Source organism: Balaenoptera borealis (genome assembly GCF_965194805.1).
Source record: "Balaenoptera borealis genome assembly, chromosome: 12".
NCBI classification, from domain to species: Eukaryota; Metazoa; Chordata; class Mammalia; order Artiodactyla; family Balaenopteridae; genus Balaenoptera; species Balaenoptera borealis.
The window spans coordinates 94,863,805-94,885,024 of record NC_138869.1 but is presented as its reverse complement, the minus strand read 5'-3'; the positions used below and the strand labels follow the sequence as shown (position 1 = coordinate 94,885,024).

General features: G+C 36.5%; 1 protein-coding gene across 2 annotated transcripts in view; it reads left to right on the top strand.

The window, feature by feature from the left end:
* RNF144B (ring finger protein 144B) overlaps positions 1-21,220 on the top strand; it is an 867,397-nt gene that overhangs the window by 445,233 nt on the left and 400,944 nt on the right. For both annotated transcript variants that reach the window (XM_082346411.1, XM_082346412.1), the window contains exon 4: positions 9,184-9,323. The gene's annotated coding sequence lies outside the window, so the exon portion shown is untranslated. The remainder of the gene's footprint in view (positions 1-9,183; positions 9,324-21,220) is intronic.

The window sequence follows — 21,220 nt, the reverse complement described above, 5'->3', positions numbered from 1 at the left end:
CTGGCAATGGGAGGAGGAATTCCTAGAGTATCAGACTTTGAAGTCTACTGGAATTTCATTGCAGGACTTCGACAGAACTGGGGGAAACAGAGACTCCACTCTTGGAGGGCACACACAAAGTAGTGTGTGCATTGGGAACCAGGGGAAGGAGCAGTGACCCCATGGGATACTGAACCAGACCTACCTGCTAGTATTGGAGGGTATCCTGCACAGGCGGGGGTGGCTGTGTCTCACCACAGGGACAGGGACACTGGCAGCAGAAGTTCTGGGAGGTGCTCCATGGTGTGAGCACTCCCAGAGTCTGACATTAGCCCCATCAAAGAGACCAGGTAGGCTCCAGTGTTGGGACGCCTCAGGCCAAACAACCAACAGGGAGGGAACCCAGCCCCACCCATCAGCAGTCAAGCAGATTAAAGTTTTACTGAGCTCTGCCCACCAGAGCAACAGCCAGCTCTACCCACCACCAGTCCCTCCCATCAGGAAACTTGCACCAGCCTCTTAGATAGCCTCATCCACCAGAGTGCAGACAGCAGAAGCAAGAAGAACTAAAATCCTGCAGCCTGTGGAACAAAAGCCACATTCACAGAAAGACAGACAAGATGAAAAGGCAGAGGGCTATGTACCACATGAAGGAACAAGATAAAACCCCAGAAAAACAACTAAATGAAGTGGAGATAGGCAACCTTCCAGAAAAAGAATAATGATAGTAAAGATGATCCAGGACCTCAGAAAAAGAATGGAGGCAAAGATCGAGAAGATGCAAGAAATGTTAAAAAATCTAGAAGAATTAAGGAAAAAACAAACAAAGATGAACAATACAATAACTGAAATGAAAACTACACTAGAAGGAATCAATAGCAGAATAACTGAGGCAGAAGAATGGATAAGTGACCTGGAAGACAGAATGGTAAAATTCACTGCTGCGGAACAAAATAAAGAAAGAAGAATGAAAAGAAATGAAGACAGCCTAAGAGACCTCTGGGACAACATTAAATGCAACAACATTCGCATTATAGGGGTCCCAGAATGAGAAGAGAGAGAGAAAGGACCCAAGAAAATATTTGAAGAGGTTATAGTCGAAAACATCCCTAACATGGGAAAGGAAATAGCCACCCAAGTCCAGGAAGCGCAGAGAGTCCCATACAGGATAAACCCAAGGAGAAACACGTCGAGATGCATAGTAATCAAATTGGCAAAAATTAAAGACACAGAAAAATTTTTGAAAGCAGCAAGGAAAAAATGACAAATAACATACAAGGGAACTCCCATTAGGTTAACAGCTGATTTCTCAGCAGAAACTCTACAAGCCAGAAGGGAGTGGCATGATATACTTAAAGTGATGAAAGGGAAGAAACTACAACCAAGATTACTCTACCCGGCAAGGATCCCATTCAGATTCGATGGAGAAATCAAAAGCTTTACAGAGAAGCAAAAGCTAAGAGAATTCAGCACCACCAAACCAGCTCTACAACAAATGCTAAAGGAACTTCTCTAAGTGGGAAACACAAGAGAAGAAAAGGACCTACAAAAACAAACCCAAAACAATTAAGAAATTGGTTATAGGAACATACATATCAATAATTATCTTAAACATGAATGGATGAAATGCTCCAACCAAAAGGCACAGGCTTTCTGAATGGATACAAAAACAAGACCCATATATATGCTGTCTACAAGAGACCCACTTGAGACCTAGGGACACATACAGACTGAAAGTGAGGGGATGGAAGAACATACTCCATGCAAATGGAAACAAAAAGAAAGCTGGAGTAGCAATACTCATATCAGATAAAATAGGCTTTAAAATAAAGAAAGTTACAAGAGACAAGGAAGGACACTACATAATGATCAAGGGATCAATCCAAGAAGAAGATATAACAATTATAAATATATATGAACCCAACATAGGAGCACCTCAATACATAAGGCAACTGCTAACAGCTCTCAAAGAGGAAATCGACAGTAACACAATAATAGTGGGGGACTTTAACACCTCACTTACACCAATGGACAGATCATCCAAAATGAAAATAAATAAGGGAACAGAAGCTTTAAATGACACAATAGACCAGATAGATTTAATTGATATTTATAGGACATTCCATCCAAAAACAGCAGATTACACTTTCTTCTCAAGTGCGCACGGAACATTCTCCAGGATAGATCATATCTTGGGTCACAAATCAAGCGTCAGTAAATTTAAGAAAATTGAAATCATATCAAGCATCTTTTCGGACCACAACGCTATGAGATTAGAAATCAATTACAGGGAAAAAAACGTAAAAAACACAAACACATGGAGGCTAAACAATACGTTACTAAATAACCAAGAGATCACTGAAGAAATCAAAGAGGAAATCAAAAAATACCTAGAGAGAGACAAATGACAATGAAAACACGACAATCCAAAACCTATGGGATGCAGCAAAAGCAGTTCTAAGAGGGAATTTATAGCTATACAAGCCTACCTCAAGAAACAAGAAAAATCTCAAATAAACAATCTAACCTTACACCTAAAGGAACTAGAGAAAGAAGAACAAACAAAACCCAAAGTTAGCAGAAGGAAAGAAATCATAAAGATCAGAGCAGAAATAAATGATATAGAAACAAAGAAAACAATAGCAAAAATCAATAAAACTAAAAGCTGGTTCTTTGAGAAGATAAACAAAATTGAGAAACCATTAGCCAGACTCATCAAGAAAAAGAGGGAGAGGACTCAAATCAATAAAATTAGAAATGAAAAAGGAGAAGTTACAACTGACACCGCAGAAATACAAAGCATCCTAAGAGACTACTACAAGCAACCCTATGCCAATAAAATGGACAACCTGGAAGAAATGGACAAATTCTTAGAAAGGTATAACCTTCCAAGACTGAACCAGGAAGAAATAGAAAATATGAACAGACCAATCGCAAGTAATGAAATTGAAACTGTGATTAAAATCTTCCAACAAACAAAAGTCCAGGACCAGATGGCTTCCCAGGTGAATTCTATCAAACATTTAGAGAAGAGCTAACACCCATCCTTCTCAAACTCTTCCAAAAAATTGCAGAGGAAGGAACACTCCCAAACTCATTCAATGAGGCCACCATCACCCTGATACAAAAACCAAACAAAGATACTACGAAAAAAGAAAATTAAAGACCAATATCACTGATGAATATAAATGCAAAAATCCTCAAGAAAATACTAGCAAACAGAGTCCAACAACACATTAAAAGAATCATACACCATGATCAAGTGGGATTTATCCCAGGAATGCAAGGATTCTTCAATATACGCAAATCAATCATGTGATACCCCATATTAACAAATTGAAGAATAAAAATCATATGATCATCTCAATAGATGCAGAAAAAGCTTTTGACAAAATTCAACACGATTTATGATAAAAACTCTCCAGAAAGTGGGCATAGATGGAACCTACTTCAACATAATAAAGGCCATATATGACAAACTCACAGCAAACATCATTCTCAATGGTGAAAAACTGAAAGCATTTCCTCTAAGATCAGGAACAAGACAAGGATGTCCACTCTCACCACTATTATTCAACATAGTTTTGGAAGTCCTAGCCATGGCAATCAGAGAAGAAAAAGAAATAAAAGGAATCCAAATCGGAAAAGAAGAAGTAAAACTGTCACTGTTTGCAGATGACATGATACTATACATAGAGAATCCTAAAAATGCCACCAGAAAACTACTAGAGCTAATCAATGAATTTGGTAAAGTTGCAGGATACAAAATTAATGCCCAGAAGTCTCTTGCATTCCTATACACTAATGATGAAAAATCTGAAAGAGAAATTAAGGGAACACTCCCATTTACCACTGCAACAAAACGAATAAAATACCTAGGAATAAACCTACCTAAGGAGACAAAAGACCTGTATGCAGAAAACTATAAGATACTGATGAAAGAAATTAAAGATGATACCAAGAGATGGAGAGATATACCATTTTCTTGGATTGGAAGAATCAATATTGTGAAAGTGGCTGTACTACCCAAAGCAATCTACAGATTCAGTGCAATCCCTATCAAATTACCAATGGCATTTTTTACGGAACTAGAAGAAAAATCTTAAAATTTGTATGGAGACACAAAAGACCCCGAATAGCCAAAGCAGTCTTGAAGGAAAAAAACGGAGCTGGAGGAATCAGACTTCCTGACTTCAGAGTATACTACAAAGCTACAGTAATCATGACAATATGGTACTGACACTAAAACAGAAACATAGATCAATGGAACAAGATAGAAAGCCCAGAGATAAACCCACACACCTATGGTCAACTAATCTATGACAAAAGAGGCAAGGATATACAATGGAGAAAAGACAGTCTCTTCAATAAGTGGTGCTGGGAAAACTGGACAGCTACATGTAAAAGAATGAAATTAGAACACTCCCTAACACCATACTCAAAAATAAACTCAAAATGGATTAGAGACCTAAATGTAAGAACCGGATACTATAAAACTCTTAGAGGAAAACATAGGAAGAAGACTCTTTGACATAAATCACAGCAAGATATTTTTTGATCCACCTCCTAGAGTAATGGAAATAAAAACAGAATTAAACAAATGGGACCTAATGAAACTTAAAAGCTTTTGCACAGCAAATGAAACCATAAACAAGATGAAAAGACAACCCTCAGAATGGGAGAAAATATTTGCAAATGAATCACCAGACAAAGGATTAATCTCCAAAATACATAAACAGCTCATGCAGCTCAATATTAAAGAAACCAACAACCCAATCCAAAAATGGGCAGAAGACCTAAATAGACATTTCTCCAAAGAAGACATACAGATGGACAAGAAGCACATGAAAAGATGCTCAACATCACTCATTATTAGAGAAATGCAAATCAAAACTACAATGAGGTATCACCTCACACCTGTTAGAATGTGCATCATCAGGAAATCTACAAACTACAAATGCTGGAGAGGGTGTGGAGAAAGGGAACCCTCTTGCACTGTTGGTGGAAATGTAAATTGATACAGCTACTATGGAGAACAGTATGGAGGTTCCTTAAAAAACTAAAAATAGAATTACTATATGATCAGCAATCCCACTACTGGGCATATACCTAGAGAAAACCATAATTCAAAAAGACACATGCACCCCAATGTTCATTACAGCACTATTTACAATAGCCAGGTTATGGAAGCAACCTAAATGCCCATTGACAGACGAATGGCTAAAGAAGATGTGGTACATATATACAATGGAGTATTACTCAGCCATAAAAAGGAGTGAAATCGGGTTGTTTTTGGAGACGTCGATGGATCTAGAGACTGTCATACAGAGTGAAGTAAGTCAGAAAGAGAAAAACAAATATCATATATTAATGCATATATGTGGAACCTAGAAAAATGGTACAGATGAACCGGTTTGCAGGGTAGAAGTTGAGACACAGATGTAGAGAACAAACATATGGACACCAAGGGCGGAAAGCGGTGGGGTGCTGGGGATGGTGGTGTGATGAATTGGGCGATTGGGATTGACATGTGTACACTGATGTGTATAAAATGGATGACTAATAAGAACCTGCTGTATAAAAAAATAAATAAAATAAAATTGAAAAATTAAAAAAAAAAAAGAAGTAGGGGAATTGATGGTGTGAGAATTTTTAGCCTAAGCAAACAGGAGTGTGCATTTTACCATTTATTTATTTGTTTGTTTATTTTTAACATCTTTATTGGAGTATAATTGGTTTACAATGGTGTGTTGGTTTCTGCTGTATAACAAAGTGAATCAGCTATGCATATACATACATCCCCATATCCCCTCCCTCTTGCGTCTCCCTCCCACCCTCCATATCCCACCCCTCTAGGTGGTCACAATGCACCAAGCTGATCTCCCTGTGCTATGCAGCTGCTTCCCACAAGCTATCTATTTTACATTTGGTAGTGTATATATGTCCATGCCACTGTCTCACTTCGTCCCAGATTACCCTTCCCTCCCCCTGTGTCGTCATGTCCATTCTCTACATCTACGTCTTTATTCCTGTCCTGCCCCTAGGTTCTTCAGAACCTTTTTTTTTTTTTTTTTAGATTCCATGTATATGTGTCAGCCTACAGTATTTATTTTTCTCTTTCTGACTTACTTCACTCTTTATGATAGACTCTAGGTCCATCCACCTCACTACAAATAACTCAGTTTCGTTTTCTTTTATGGCTGAGTAATATTTCATTGTATATATGTGGCCCATCTTCTTTATCCATTCATCTGTCGATGGACACTTAGGTTGCTTCCATGTCCTGGCTATTGTAAATAGAGCTGCAATGAACATTGTGGTACATGACTCTTTTTGAATTATGGTTTTCTCAGGGTATATGCCCAGTAGTGGTATTGCTGGGTCGTATGGTGGTTCTATTTTTAGTTTCTTAAGGAATCTCCATACTGTTCTCCATAGTGGCTGTATCAGTTTACATTCCCACCACCAGTGCAAGAGGGTTCCCTTTTCTCCACCATTTATTGTTTGTAGATTTTTTGATGATGGATTTTGCCATTTACTGAGTTGGGGAGGATTATAGGAGGAGCAGTATTACCAGGGTGATCAGGTGCTCAGATTTGGATATGTTCCTTTTGAAATGCCTTCTAGAAATCCTAAGCTATGGAGACATCAAGTAGGAAGTTGTACATGTAAATCTGGAGGTCAGAGGAGAGTGCCAGATATATAAATCTGTAGATATAAATCTGGGGTCATCAATTTATAGATGATATGTAAAGCCTTGAGACTAGATGAGATTGAAGGTGTGAATGTAGATAGAGGAAAGAAGTCCCAGGAGTGATCCCTGGGATACTATATCATTTAGAGATTGAAAGGTAAGGAATGTTCTCAGGGAAGAAACTGAGAAGGGGTAGCCATGAAGGGAGGAGATGAATCCAGAGTGTGACATCCTGGAGGCAAATAAGAAAATATCTCAGGGGACAGGAGAGGCTAGCTCTGTTAAGAACTATTGATATGCTAAGTAGGATGAGGACTAAATATTAACTCAGGGATTTGTAACTTGTAGGTCACCGATAATCTTATAGTTTATAAACTTTCATATGTGGTAGGGGAAAAATATAAAAATGGGATGAGATAAATTGAAGAAAATAAGTATAGACAATTTCTTTGTTAGGTTTTACTGCTAAAAGGGGAGAAATTCGGTGATAACTAAAAGTGAAGTGGGAAGTTCTGGCCCCCACTTGGGATGCAGAAAACTGGAGACCATTCTTACTCTCACCACAACAAAAAGGCAGTTAATTGTCAAATTCACAACTTTTCTTGAACTATCAGAGAGCTTAGGTCTCAGGGCAAACAAAGAATTTAAAATATAAGGTAAGACTGGTGTTTCTAAAGAGAAATGGAATGCAACAAGCACTTGCTTACCTGTAGCAGATATTGGACTTCACTCAATTGTGCAAGAAAGTTTTAGCTAAAAAGTTTAATAAATTCTAAAGGCTGAATGTTGGCTAGCATGACAGTATGGAAACTGTGAGAACCATAGACATAAGGGTTGTTCAGAAACACCTGCATCCTCTTCTCCATGGGTACTCATGAGAAAGACTGAGGGGCAGGCCTTTCTTGCAGTGCAGGCCCTCCGGAGAGGAACAGCAGCATTGCAGGAAGATGTAATGCCCTTCTTTCCTATTTTTCCTACTGATCAAAAACCTCCAGCTTCTGTGAGAAGGGTACCAAACTCTATTGCCTTCAGGCCACAGTTAAAAACCCATTGCAGCTGGAAAAAGGGAACAACAACAACAAAATATTCTATCCCTTAGTGGGGGCAAGAAAATGCCCTGGGCCCAGATCATTAGAAATCTCCTGCTCCTGGTTGGAGTGGTAGGAACAGTAAGAAGTCTCCACCTCTGAGACCCAGTGACACAGCATCTGTCAAAGACCGAAGCTGAACCAGAACAACAGAAAACATCCCCCTGTTTCCACCACCTGGCTACCAAGCACTGAGTAACAAGTATTAGTGGTCTACAGCTGGGAGAGGGGTATAAGCATGTGAAGAGACCCTCTCTGAAGTGGAAGTGCAAATAAAAGACCTGAAGCTGTGGGTAGAACAAACACTGAGGAAAACCCTCTGATGAATCAGCTCCTACCCTAAGCATAAGATAACACTAAAGGAATTTGAAGCCTGTCATGCACTAGGAATAACTACAGCAACAGTAAATCCCCAAAGCAACTCAATTCTTGACTAGGTTGACTCACAGCATGCTAGAGACCTAGCAAAGGAAACAGTGTGCCCATTTGCAGGAATACGTACTATTTATCTAAACCTGTACACAAGAGATGTTTGGCTTAGTCTACACAAGATGTTTGGCTTTCAAACAAAACAACACACCAAAAGCAAAAACCATAATAACAGACAATCAGGAGATGAAGTTAACAAAACCAGACTCAAGTTATGCCCAATTGTTGAAACTATCAGATAGGGAATTTAAAATATTTATGGTTAATATTGTAAAGGCAAGAGTGGGAAAGGTGAACAGCATGAATGAACAGATGGAGAATTACAACCCAGAGACAGAAATCAGAAAAAAATCAAATGGAAGTGCTAGAAAATTTTCAAGAAACATATAACAGGGATGAAGAATGTCTTTGATGGGCTTATCTGTAGATTTGACAAAACTAAGGAAATAAACAGCAAACTTGAAGATAGTTCAATAGAAATTACCCAAATTAAAACACAAAAAGAAAAAAGAGTAAAACAGACAAAGAAACAAGAGGCTTCAAGAGCTGTGGGACAATATCAAAAGGTCTGATATGCATATAATTAGAATCCATAAAGAAAAAGAGAAAGTGTACATGACAGAAGAAACATTAAAGATAAAATGACCAAGACTTTTCCAAAATTAATGAAAGACACAAAAATTATAGATCCAGGGGGCTCAGAAAACACCCAGCTAAATAGTACTCTTCCCTCAAAACATTCCTAGGCAATTTTCATTCAAACTGCTGAAAATCAAAGAGAAAGAGAAAGTACTCAGAGAAAAAAGAAACATTTATACAGAAGAGCAAAGAAAAGAATTACTATAGAATTATCTTTTAAAAACTATGGAATCTAGATGACAATTGAGTGACATCTTTAACATGCTAAATTAAAAACAAACTTTCAACCCGCAATTTGAAACCTAGGGAAAATGTATTTCAAAAATTAAGGAAAAATAAACACTTTCTTTTCAGATGAGCAAAATATGAGAAAATCCATTGTAGCAGACTACAACACATTTTCAAGAAAGGACTTCAGGCAGAGGAATGTAATATCATCCAGAAACCTGGATTTACACAAAGAAATGAAGAGTATAAGAAATGGCATATTCGAGGTAAGTGTAAATTTTTCTTAGTTTTAATTGTTCTCTACACAAAAAGAGGACTATCAATGTGTTGTGTATTTATATCACAAAACTAAAATGTATGACAGTTTAGGATTTTGGAGTATAATGTTCTAAGGTCTTTACACAATACGTGAAACAGTGTACCATTCAAAGATAGACTCTTTTACATTAAAGATATATATTGTAAACCCTAGGGCAGCGGTCCCCAACCTTTTTGGCACCAGGGATCGGTTTCGTGGAAGACAATTTTTCCATGGATGGAGCAGGGGAATGGTTCAGGTGGTAATGTGAGTGATGGGGGCGGCAGATGAAGCTTTGCTCGCTCACCCGCTGCTCACCTCCTGCTGTGCGGCCCAGTTCCTAACAGGCCATGGACGCTACCGCTACCAGTCTATGGCCTGGGGGTTGGGGACTCCTGCCCTAGCGCAACCGCAAAAAACTACAAACAATAAGCTGATGGTGGAGACAAAATAGAAAATAAAAATGCCTAATCTAAAAGGCAGCAGAAAAAAATAGTTTTCCTTTTATTCTTTCGTGCCTTTTTGTAATCTATTCCAAACAGAAAAGAGTATTGTTTTTAATTTACCATTTTAATCGTTTTTAAGTGTACAGTTCACTGATGTTAAGTACATTCACATTATTGTATAAGCAACTCCAGAACGTTTTTTATCTTGAAAAACTGAAATTCTATACCCATCAAACAACCACTCCTCATTCCCTTCTCCTCTAGCCCCTGGCACCCACCATGCCATTGTCTGTCTCTATGAATTTGACTTCTCTGGGTACCTCATATAAGTGAAATCGTACTATGTTTGTCTTTTTATGACTGGCTTATTTCACTTAGCATAAGGTCCTCAAGGTTCACCCATGTTGTAACATGGGAAATGAAGGATTTCCTTCCTTTTAAAGGCTGAATAATATTCCATTGTATGTATATACCATGTTTTGTTTATTTACTCATTTGCTGATGGGCACTTGGGTTGCTTCCACCTTTAGGCTATTGTGACTAGTGCTACTATGAACATGGGTGCATAAATATCTCTTTGAGACCCTGATTTGGATTCTTTAGGGTATATACCCAGAAGTGCTGGATTATATGATAATTCATATAATTTTTTTTGAGGAACCCCCATACTGTTTTCGACAGCAGCTGCACCATCTTACATTTTCACCAACAGTGCACAAGGGTTCTAATTTCTTCACATCCTCGCCAGTGCTTATTTTCTGTTTTTTTTTTTAATAGCCAAATAACAGGTGTGAGGTGGTAGCTCATTGTGGTTTCAATTTACTTTCACTTAATGATTAGTGATGCTGTGCGTCCTTTCATGTGCTTATTGACCATTTGTTTATCTTCTTTGGAGAAATGTCTATTCAAGTCCTTTGCCCATTTTTAATAGAGTTGTTTGTTTTTTGTTGCTGAATTGTAAGAATTCTTTACATATTCTGGATATTAACCCCTTATCAGATATATGATTTGCAAATATATTCTTCCATTCTCTGGGTTGCCTTTCACTCTGTTGATTGTATCCTTTGATGTAACCGTGACTTTTTGAATTCAAAATAGCTTATATTTATCCCAACTAAACTTCATGGCTTTGCATGTTTTCATCCCTGCCTAGAATGCCCCCCTACCTTCCTCTGTTTGGATAACTCCAGTGCATCCTCAAAGAGAGTATATTTTAATAAGCATGTAAGCCTTGTCCATTCTCTACTTTTAAACTGCATTCTGCATTCCAGGTTCTCCCTTTGTGACTGTTCAGCCACATATTAAACTGTTGTATTCGCCCTGACTACACTTTATTGTGTTGACCTTCTTTTGTTTCCTCTTAGTACCAAGCTCCTCCCTGAATCAGAGCCTTCACAGTTGCTGTTCTTTCTATCAGGAATGCTCTCTCTCAACCTCTTTATCTGCCAAATTCTCATCACCCTTCAAGTTTAAATTTACATGTTAATTTCCTCAGGGAAGTTTTCCTTCACCCTAGAGACTTAAATCAAGTTAAAGTGTTAAATAGTTTCTCATGACTCTATAATTGTCCTTCAAAACATTTATTAAAATTGTAATTATTTATTTATTATTTTAGGGTCTCTTGACAATGACATCTGCCTAGTTCTGACCATTCTAATTATTCCTTTTTTTCTTAATCTTAATTTTTTTGAGATTTTTTTTTTCTGATGTGGACCATTTTTAAAGTCTTTATTGAATTTGTTACAATATTGCTTCTGTCTTTTGTTTTGGTTTTTTGGCCCTGAGGCATGTGGGATCTTAGCTCCCCAACCAGGGATGGAACCCTCATTCCCTGCATTGGAAGGTGAAGTCTTAAGCACTGAACTGCTAGGGAAGTCCCCCTTAATCTTAATTTTTAATCTTAATAAAAGTAAGGATCTTGTCTCTCTTGTTTATCACTTATATCCCAGTGCCTTGCACAGTGCCTGACATAGAGTAGGAGATCAGTTTATAGAATAAATGAATGAAGTACAAAGACGTAAAGAAAAGAAGCATTTTGTTTAAGATGTGGGGGAAACAGCAGTTGAAAAGCACTGATATAATTATGAAATAAAAGCAGCATATAGTATAAGTGTTTGCTAGATAGGAATTTAGAAAGCAGTCTATCATTTTTAAAGGAGGAAACTGAGCCGAGATTGCTTGTGAATTAATTCTGTTGTCACACATCTAATAAGTAACAGAATGAAGCAGGCTGAGATTCCATCATTATAAGTACAGTGCTCTTTACAATACACGATTCAGCTTTTATAGCTCCCCAAAATGCTAAATGATAATGAAGTAAATGGATTAAGTAGATCATTTGCACAGGAGTATGGACAAGGTCATCCTGAAATGGACCCCATGTCAATTTAGCTAGGTGTTCTAGAAGTTCTAGTAGCTTCTGATGTCAATTTTAAAGGTGAGTTCTGTGTGAATCCTCTTCCTCTAATGGCTTTCTAACTCATAAATTTATGCATAAATTTTGCATCACTTTATATTTGCTGCCAGGCTGCTCTCTGCATCAACGGGTTTTTAATATGTATTATCTACTTAGTAAATATGTGCTTCCTTTAATTGTTTCTAATTTGCACTGCTCAGGGAAGAAAGGTTTAGAGAAGCAATCTGGGAGTGTGGAATGAGCATAGGTCTTGGATCTTGGGTTTGAATTCTGACTCTGCCCTCCAAACCTTAGTTCTCTTATCTCTGAAATACAGGGGTAATAATACCTACATCCTAACATAGGTGAAATGAATTAATGTACGTAAAGGCATGACAAATAGAAAAGTAATCATTTAATATTAGTTTCATTCTCAGCCTAGTCTTTATAGATTTGGTGAACTAATCATTTCACTAATGTATCTATTATGATTCTAGATTTTGATAATGAATCTTTCAACTCAACCTTTTCAAATGGCAGAGTCTGAAACTCTTGAGTTCCTGTCTTCACAGTGGCACCTGTCTTTATATTTCTGACCATCATAATTGTTATTTTTTGGTCTTCTCTACTTCTGATGTACCCTTATAATATCTTAATCAATATTCCAGGTGTGGGCCACCAAAGTTTAATAGAAGGTAGGTTAAAGTTTCTCAGTGTACCTGTTGATGATGGATTGTTATAAATATTAAGAAAGAACTTTTCATAAAATTGATAAATTAGGAATTCATCCACTTTTTTCTTAGGTATTTACTGATCATCTCTTTTGTACATAAATTATAGTTGCCCAATTTAGCAAATATAAATACAGGATGCCCAGTTAACTAGCTGTCTTGTATTTTATTTGGCAACCCTACCATAGATATGAGATAATCTCGGTATAAGAATAAAAGATTAAGATATGGTTTCTCTCTAAGGAAGTTTTTTGTTTTGTTTTGTTTTTTTAAGTTAAGGATATAGGCATGGACTTAGATAGGTAACCAGGTGATACATGGAAAGAAAGGGTTGCAAGTGGATGTTATATAAGTTCCTAGGGCTGCCATAACAAGGGACTCCAAAATTGATGGCTTGATATTACAGAAATTTATTTTCTTGCAGTTCTGGAGTCTAGCAGTCTGAATTCAGAGTGTCAGCATGTTTGTTCTTTCTGAGGGACTCTGAGGGAGAGTCAGTTCCATGCCTCTCTCTTCTAGCTTCTGGTGATAGCCAGCAATCCTTGACACTCCTTGGTTTACAGATGCATCACTCCATTTTCTGCCTCAGTCTATACATGGCATTCTCCCTGTATATCTCTTCTCCTCTCCTTATAAGGACACCAATCCTATTGGATGAGGGACCACTTAATGACCTCATTTTAACTTGATTACATCTGCAAAGACCCTATTTCAAAATAAGGTCGTGTTAAAAAGCACCAGAAGTTAGGATTTCAACGTATCTTTTTGGAGGACACAATTCAACCCAAACAGACGGTGTGGATATTGAATGCCATAGAGTTCAGAAAAAGAATCATCTGTTTTGGATGGAATGATGAAAAAGGCCCACAGTAGTGTCAAGAATTAATTAAGCTTGACTTTGAAGGGTGGGGAGACCTTGTTGGAGAGGAGGAAAAGGGCTGGAAGTGGATGATGAATAAGAGAATAGTGAAGGGACTCATCTTCAAGGAAAGGAAGGTATTTGCTGTAATTTACTAAGGATAATCACAATCAGACTGCAAACTCTGAGAAAAGCAACAATAATTAAACTTCCTCAGCTCAGAGAAGCAACAGTGTCTTTACAAGACAGATTTTATTGGTGTCCAAGTTTCCTTTCATCTCTAAAATTCAAATTGCTCAGTGTTAATTAGGTTTTGGCACCAACCCCAGAGATACTAGAGGGACAAGCCTGGGAAACTACTATAGACAAGCTTTGTATCCCTGAAGGAGGCACTAAGCCAGCTATACTGGAACCAACTTGGAGATTATATTTTAAATAAAATATTTATGTAAAATAAGGTGTAAACTGTAAGCAATCAATACATTCTCACTGTAGTTAGAATACTGTTTACTCAATAAATGGTCAATCTTTCTGACTTTTTAGGAGTTATCTGTATAGCAAAGTTGGTCTGGATGAAACAAAGACCAGAAAAAAGGCTTTATAAGCTTTATTGATTGTATGAGAAGCCAGTGTAGAAGTATGCTAAGCTGGTTCTGTGTTTTTGTGAATGTGTACCATATTATGGCACACCATAGAATGTACCATATTTCTATATAGACTAAAGGTTTTAGACCTGGATTTCCAAATTCTTGAAGGAAACAAATGAAAATCAAGTTAAATAGCAATTCACAGAAGAAATAGAAGATTAAAGGGGCAAGCCAGAAGAAATGCAGGCAGTGGGCTATTTACTCTTTTTCTGTTGCTTTGATGGGGACTTTTCTGGATATGTGTATAATTTCTCACATTTTCCCTGCTATAATTAGTCAATTAAATTAAGTTTATATGAAGCTCTTTTTTTAAAAAAATGTCAGTTACCTTAGAACTTAGTAAATTACTGAAATGCTACAAGGCTAGGGTTTTCTTTTGGTTTTGTTTCAAAAATTCATTTGAAAAGAAAGGGGAAATCTAATCATTGGGATGAGCTCTTGCTTACTCGTTTTTAAGTTACCTTTTCCCCTTGTTGCTGCCCCTTTTAGTCACTAAAGAAGGAAGTGCAAATACAGGGATGGACAGTGAAAGGAACCTCTTGAATCATTGTGTTACTTACAGTTCTGTGATATTTGCTGCCAACAGAGATTTGGGTTTGTAAGGCTAATAACCACAGATCTACTTATGTTACGTTGTCAGTTGTTCAGATAAACTACCACAAGGCTGGGGTCTTGGAGACTGAAAAGGTCAGATGTACTCAGTGAGAAAATAAGGATGTGCCTGCTTTCCATTCAATATATCATTGTTTACAAAATTAATTTTTATTAAAAGAGTGAACGTAAATATTTTATTCAATTATTATATTGTTGAATCTATGTAGAGCTTAGTGCAAGAGTTAATCAATCAATCAATCAATTATGATTAACAAGAAACCTAGATCCAGTTGCATACCTCGTCCATAATCTGCAACTTATATCAGAAAAACTTCTGCTGTCTTGGTTCTTTACAGGCATTGGTAAATCTGACTCAGCAGAACTCCAGGAACTCCGTGATCCCCTGCACTTTGGCCACTGACAAAGCCCCTGGAGCCTTTCTTCTGCCAGACACCTTTATTTAAATAATCTTCATTCTGGAAAGAATGTTTTCCATGCTTACCACTTATCAAGTGAAAGGCGGCATTTGTCTTTCTAACTTTTAAGGATCTCCCCAGGTTCCCTTCTTAATTCCAACTTTACTAGCTTGTGTTAAAATTCTACATCCCCAGGTTATTTGTGATAGATATGCACATAGCTGGGGTCCTTATCTGCACAAAAAGGAATAGCAGCTCAGGATTTTAAAAAATCCTCCTTTCCCCTATGGGACTAAAAAAAATCTTTTTTATTTTAGAACATCTTAAAAACATATAAAGGAGAAGGGAAAACAACCCAGAGTATCACCACTTAAAGGCAACTGTTATCAGTATTTTAGTTTATATTCTTCCAGTCTTGCTGCTTCCTGCATATTTTATTTTGTAAACTAGTTGCATTTGTATTCTCTCTAAAATGGTGTGTGTGATTTTTTTTAAGCTAAAGCTGTTCATCAGAAGTGGTATAGCAAGAAGGTCATGAATGCAGGAATGTGAAGACAGAGTGTGAGGGTTCAAATTCTTATTCCTCTGTTTTTGCAAACTCAAGGAAGTGATTCAGCTTCTTCAAATCTTAGTTCCCTCATCCATAAAATAATCTTGGGATAAACATCTTTGTGTGAAAAGATTTTTCTGTAGTTCAGTGTATTTTCTGAATTATCTCAATTCCAAAAAGTAGTATGACTGGGTCAAGCAGGGTGAACATACTGTAAAAATTTCTTTCCAAAGGGGTTGTAACTGTTTACGTTTCCATCAGCATGGTATAAACCGTGAGGGATAATCATAAATCATGGTTTTAAGCCTCTCTAACCTTTAGGATGGTTTGTTGTGTAACAGTAGAAAACCAATACAATGAATTAATGCAGAGGAAACACAAGCTCTTTGGTTTGAAATATTCCTTCTTTAAAAATTAGCAGCCACTAAACATTGGAGCTGTCACTGATAGCTTTTTTCAAAGTGGAAATACAGTCATAGAAGACAACATTACAAATTAACTAATGAGGAAAATGGAGAGGTGAGAAGCAATTAAGAAATGAACAGGATGTAAAATTTAACATGGGGTTGGTGGAAGAGAGAATTAAAAGAGACCTGGTAAAATAGCCATTAAGAATCAGTTTGGTACAGTATGCAAGTCAAGGGTTGAGGTGACTTGGGGATTTGTGGAGTCTAAAAGATAGGGTGTTTTGAAAGGACAAATTAAGGGTTAAATGACTTTTTGCCTTGAATGTCTATTCCCCTATAGATTGATGGATCTTTGTTTCTGTCTCATATAGTATGGGGGGGGCCAATATCGGAGGGCAGTGTTGATATATTTCACATACATTGATTTTGCATGTGGGTAATTTAGTAACATAATGTCTATGTATTTCTGTGCCAGTGGTGTTTTTAAAAAGTATTATCTTTGTGAGTTTTGGGATGGGTACTAACTCCAGATTTCATTTTGTTATTTAATTTGGTTTATTTCTACCTTGCAAATGCATATAAGTAATTGGAATTTAAGATTATACACTAGAGCTACATAAGATGTAGCAGAATTTAATTGACTTAAAATACACTAAATGACAATATGAAGAACATTCATTTTATTTAGTATTTTATAGTCACTGTTTATCTTTTTGGTAGCCCCCTAACTATACTGAGTTTATGAATGTTTCTGAGGAAGGTGGATTGACAAGTTTATGGAGAAGAAATTCTCTTGAAATGCTGCTAATGAAACCATCAGCCAATCTTCTAGACAATTGAGAGGCCAGATCCAACTCCCTTGAGCTTTCCTTTGAGGGATGAGATCTCAATATAAAAATTAGTATTGAGAGACTTTTACTTTTGACATTGGATATATTACCACTTTCTTTCCACTTCCAGTTTGTAGTCAAAGTCATCTGTTGCTCCAGTGCAGACTGTTTATTTTTTAAAAGGGTTAAGATTTTTACTACATGAACTTAATTATGTAATTACGTAACAGATCTGGTAACTGCTTCGGAGGAACCATTTTAATCGATGAGGTGCCTGAGATAGTCTTTAAAGAACATCTAATTACATAATTACACTAATAGACTAGAGTAACGGGTAGCAGGAATATCTTTGGAGCCATAAGAGAAATCTTACGGCCTTTAGGTAGGACATATAATATCAGTTATGAAAATAATCCCTCCGTTATGTCATTATGTAACAGCACATAAGGGCAAAGGAGATATTAATGCTGGATATAATATATATTACATGCATTTTGCTCTTTTGACATAAATGACTTTCTTTAATTTAAAAAAATATGTGAAATCAATTGAAGATATCTTTATCCTGTGAGAAAGAAAAAACTATGATATTTTAGATATAGAATGACAGTGACATTTGAAAGAAAAATTTTAAAAGTTTGTAAATATATCAAGTTAATTACAGAAGCATGCATATTAATTTCAAAACTATAAAAAAGCAGTTAAGATTTCAAAGACAGACAATTTAAAATAGTATATTCATATATTTGAATCTGGCATACTATTCTTCCTGAGTAGTAATGAAAAAAAAATCAGGAATAAAACTAAAACATGCCAGCACCTTCAAATACTATGATTGCTTTAGCTATATGCTGGGGGTGAAGGTTTTGTTGAAATCTGGGCAGTTCATCAGAAGAAAAGTGTATTTTAATCAAGGTTCATGTTGTTCAAACATTTTGGTGTTGGTGATATCATTCTTTAATATCTACTTAGGAATATATAAGCAAATACTAACATTTTGACTCTATTTTATATAACTGATAAAAATCTGTCTTGGTTGTTTTATGAACAAGAGGCTTTTTTGTTGTATGTTTTAAATTTAGGATACATTTTACAAAAAAAGCCCAGAATCTATCAAAGTATAACACGGTTGAAGAGTCATTACCCATTAAAAAGTTTCACACCAAAGTATATCTGATGACAAAACAAACAAACAAATAAATACAGGACATGATTGACAATGGGTCCTGGTACATACTAAATCTACTTTCCCTTTGCTTTCTATTATTTTTGTTTGGTCTGCATGAAAACTAATACATATGCAGGGAAAATTCTAAAATTGTCTGCCATAAGCATAGGCTTATATTCTCTGAGACCACTGGTATGTAGAGAAATAGTTGGCATCTGTAAATGAACATTTCAAATGTTTCATAGAGCCAGCAATTTTGGGAAGGTTTTTTCAACGAAATTTTTTGATAAAATTATGCAAGTTTTGGTCATGACAAATATTTAAACAGTACATTTTTAAATTCACCTAGGGACAGTTATCAAAATATGGCCAAAGTGTTTACACGCCTTTATATTATATCTTATTTTAAAAAGTCAAGTTTTGCTTGGTATGTGTAAACTCCCTATCCTTACATATACATATCTTTTCTTCCCCCCAAAAAATCTGAATGGTGTTCAAAACCCACAATGTTGGATTGAGTTCTGCACATGGGAATATTCATATTAACATCTCAAGCAAATATAACTTCTCATTTTTGAGGCCCAAAAATATTTCCTTAACTAATAAGTATCAGTTCATTATTCAAGATGGACAGTATATATGAACTGTGTTTCACATATGCTAGCCCCACACTGTGGGGTAATACTTAATGCCCCTCTCGCTCATCAGCGTTCTCAAATAAAACACAGCAACCACAAGCACAGTGACATAGCCTGTATAGTTAAAGTCATTCTTCTACTAAATGAAAAGTAAGAAAATTCTGGATATGACTATGAGGGAGTAACAGGACCAGACTTGCTTTCTCACCCTAACCAACTAAGAAACCAGACAACATATATAAAGCAATTGTTATCTGACATTACATGACAGATAGCACATGATTATTATCCCTGATTACAATGTAAGCTGTATGACTGCCCCAGTTTACCACCTAGAGCCTGTATACCCTCTGCTGTGCAGGGACAGAGGAAGCAGATTAAAGCCATGGAATCTCACTGAGTTTTAGAGACATTGATTGGAATTTAGGGCGGCCAAAATATTGGAGCAAAGGAAGCTGCACAAAGGCAGAGCTTGAAAGATCTGCAGAGATGTCCCCTTGAGTCTTTGGCAGAGTACCAATCTGCTCATGCATGAGAATAAACTATCCAAAGCTGGCAAAAGAACCACTGGAAATAAGTAGGCTGAACAATTCCTGAAGCTAACCATGGGCTGAGAGTAGTTTCTGTTTGTGTCAGACTCGTGAAGTTTCATAATAAATGAGGCATTGGGTAAAATACTTAGAAGAAAATTATCTTAGTTGTAGGATCAAATTATCTCTAGAATAAAGGCCGCTCTGGACCTAACCTAACAAAGCTTCAAAGCAATCCTATACAGAAACAAAATAAGACCAGGTAATCTAACTGCATCCCAGACAAAGAGGTCAACACCATTTAAAGGAATACAACAAAATCCTCCACTCCACAACATAAAATTCAATGTCCTACATATAAAAGAAAATTGAAAGGCATACAAAGATTTAGGAAAATACTACCCATAAAAAAAATCAATCAGTAATTCAGACTCATAAGTAATAGAAATGATCAAATTAACAGACAAAGATGTTAAAAATAACTATTATAAATATGCTCCATATTTGCTCATTAAGGTTGAGATTGAGGAGAGCATGAGCATGAACATGATGAGAAATGTAGAAGATATAAAAGGACTCAAATGAAACTTCTAAAAATTAAAAATAAAATACATAGAATGAAAAATACACTGGTTTGGATTAATGTCAAATTAGACCTTGCAGGAAAAAAAATCAGTGACCTTGTAAACGCAATAAAACTTTTCCAAATGAAGTAGAGAGTGGGGTGGGGGACAGAATGAAAAAAAAAAAAAAAGAATAGAGCACCAGTAATCTGGGAAACTCTCAGGCAATCTAACATATGTGTAATTGGTATCCTAGAGGTTAAAAAAAAAAAAAGGAAGAGGGGGAAAGAAACATATTTGAAGGAATAATAACCAAAATTTTTCCAAATGTGATAAAAATTAGAAATGTACAGATTGAAAAAATTCATTGTATGCAAAGTAGAGGAAACTAAGAAAAACACACTAAGGCACATCATAATTAAATTGCTGAAAACTTATAATGAAAAGAAAATTGTAAAAGTAGCCAGAGAAAAAGACAAAAAGGAACAAAGATAAGAAAGACAGCTGACTTATCACTGGAGGCTACAAAAGCCAAAAGACAATGGAACCATATCATTGCAGTACTAAAAGGAAAAAATAAAAGGACCTGTCGATCTGGTGGTGCTGAACTCAGTATTTGGTGATTGGGAGGATGGATTGTGGTAGATTTTATGACTAATGATCCTTCCTACCAGGGCATTATGCAACTCTATCCTGTTCAAATTAGGGGTGGCCATGTGCATGAATGTCTTGGCCAAAGAAAAGTGGTAAAAGTGTGTCATATGTCACTTTAGAACAGAAACTGTAAGAATAACATGTCTCTTTTCTTTTTTCCCTTGAAACAGGCAATGTTATAGATAGAGGCAGGTCCATCAGCCTGGGATATGGAATCATGATAACATGAAGCTGAGCCATAGCTGACCCACAGATGACATGGAACAGGAACAAGAGATTTAACTTGTCATAAACCATTGTGATTTTAGAATTGTCAACACAGCCTAAGCTTGACCATCCTAACTGATACAGGCAGCAAGATTAACTTGGGGAAACTAGGGCAGATTCACAGCATGAGACTCTAAAAGAGAATACTCACACATCTTGCAAAGCCCTCA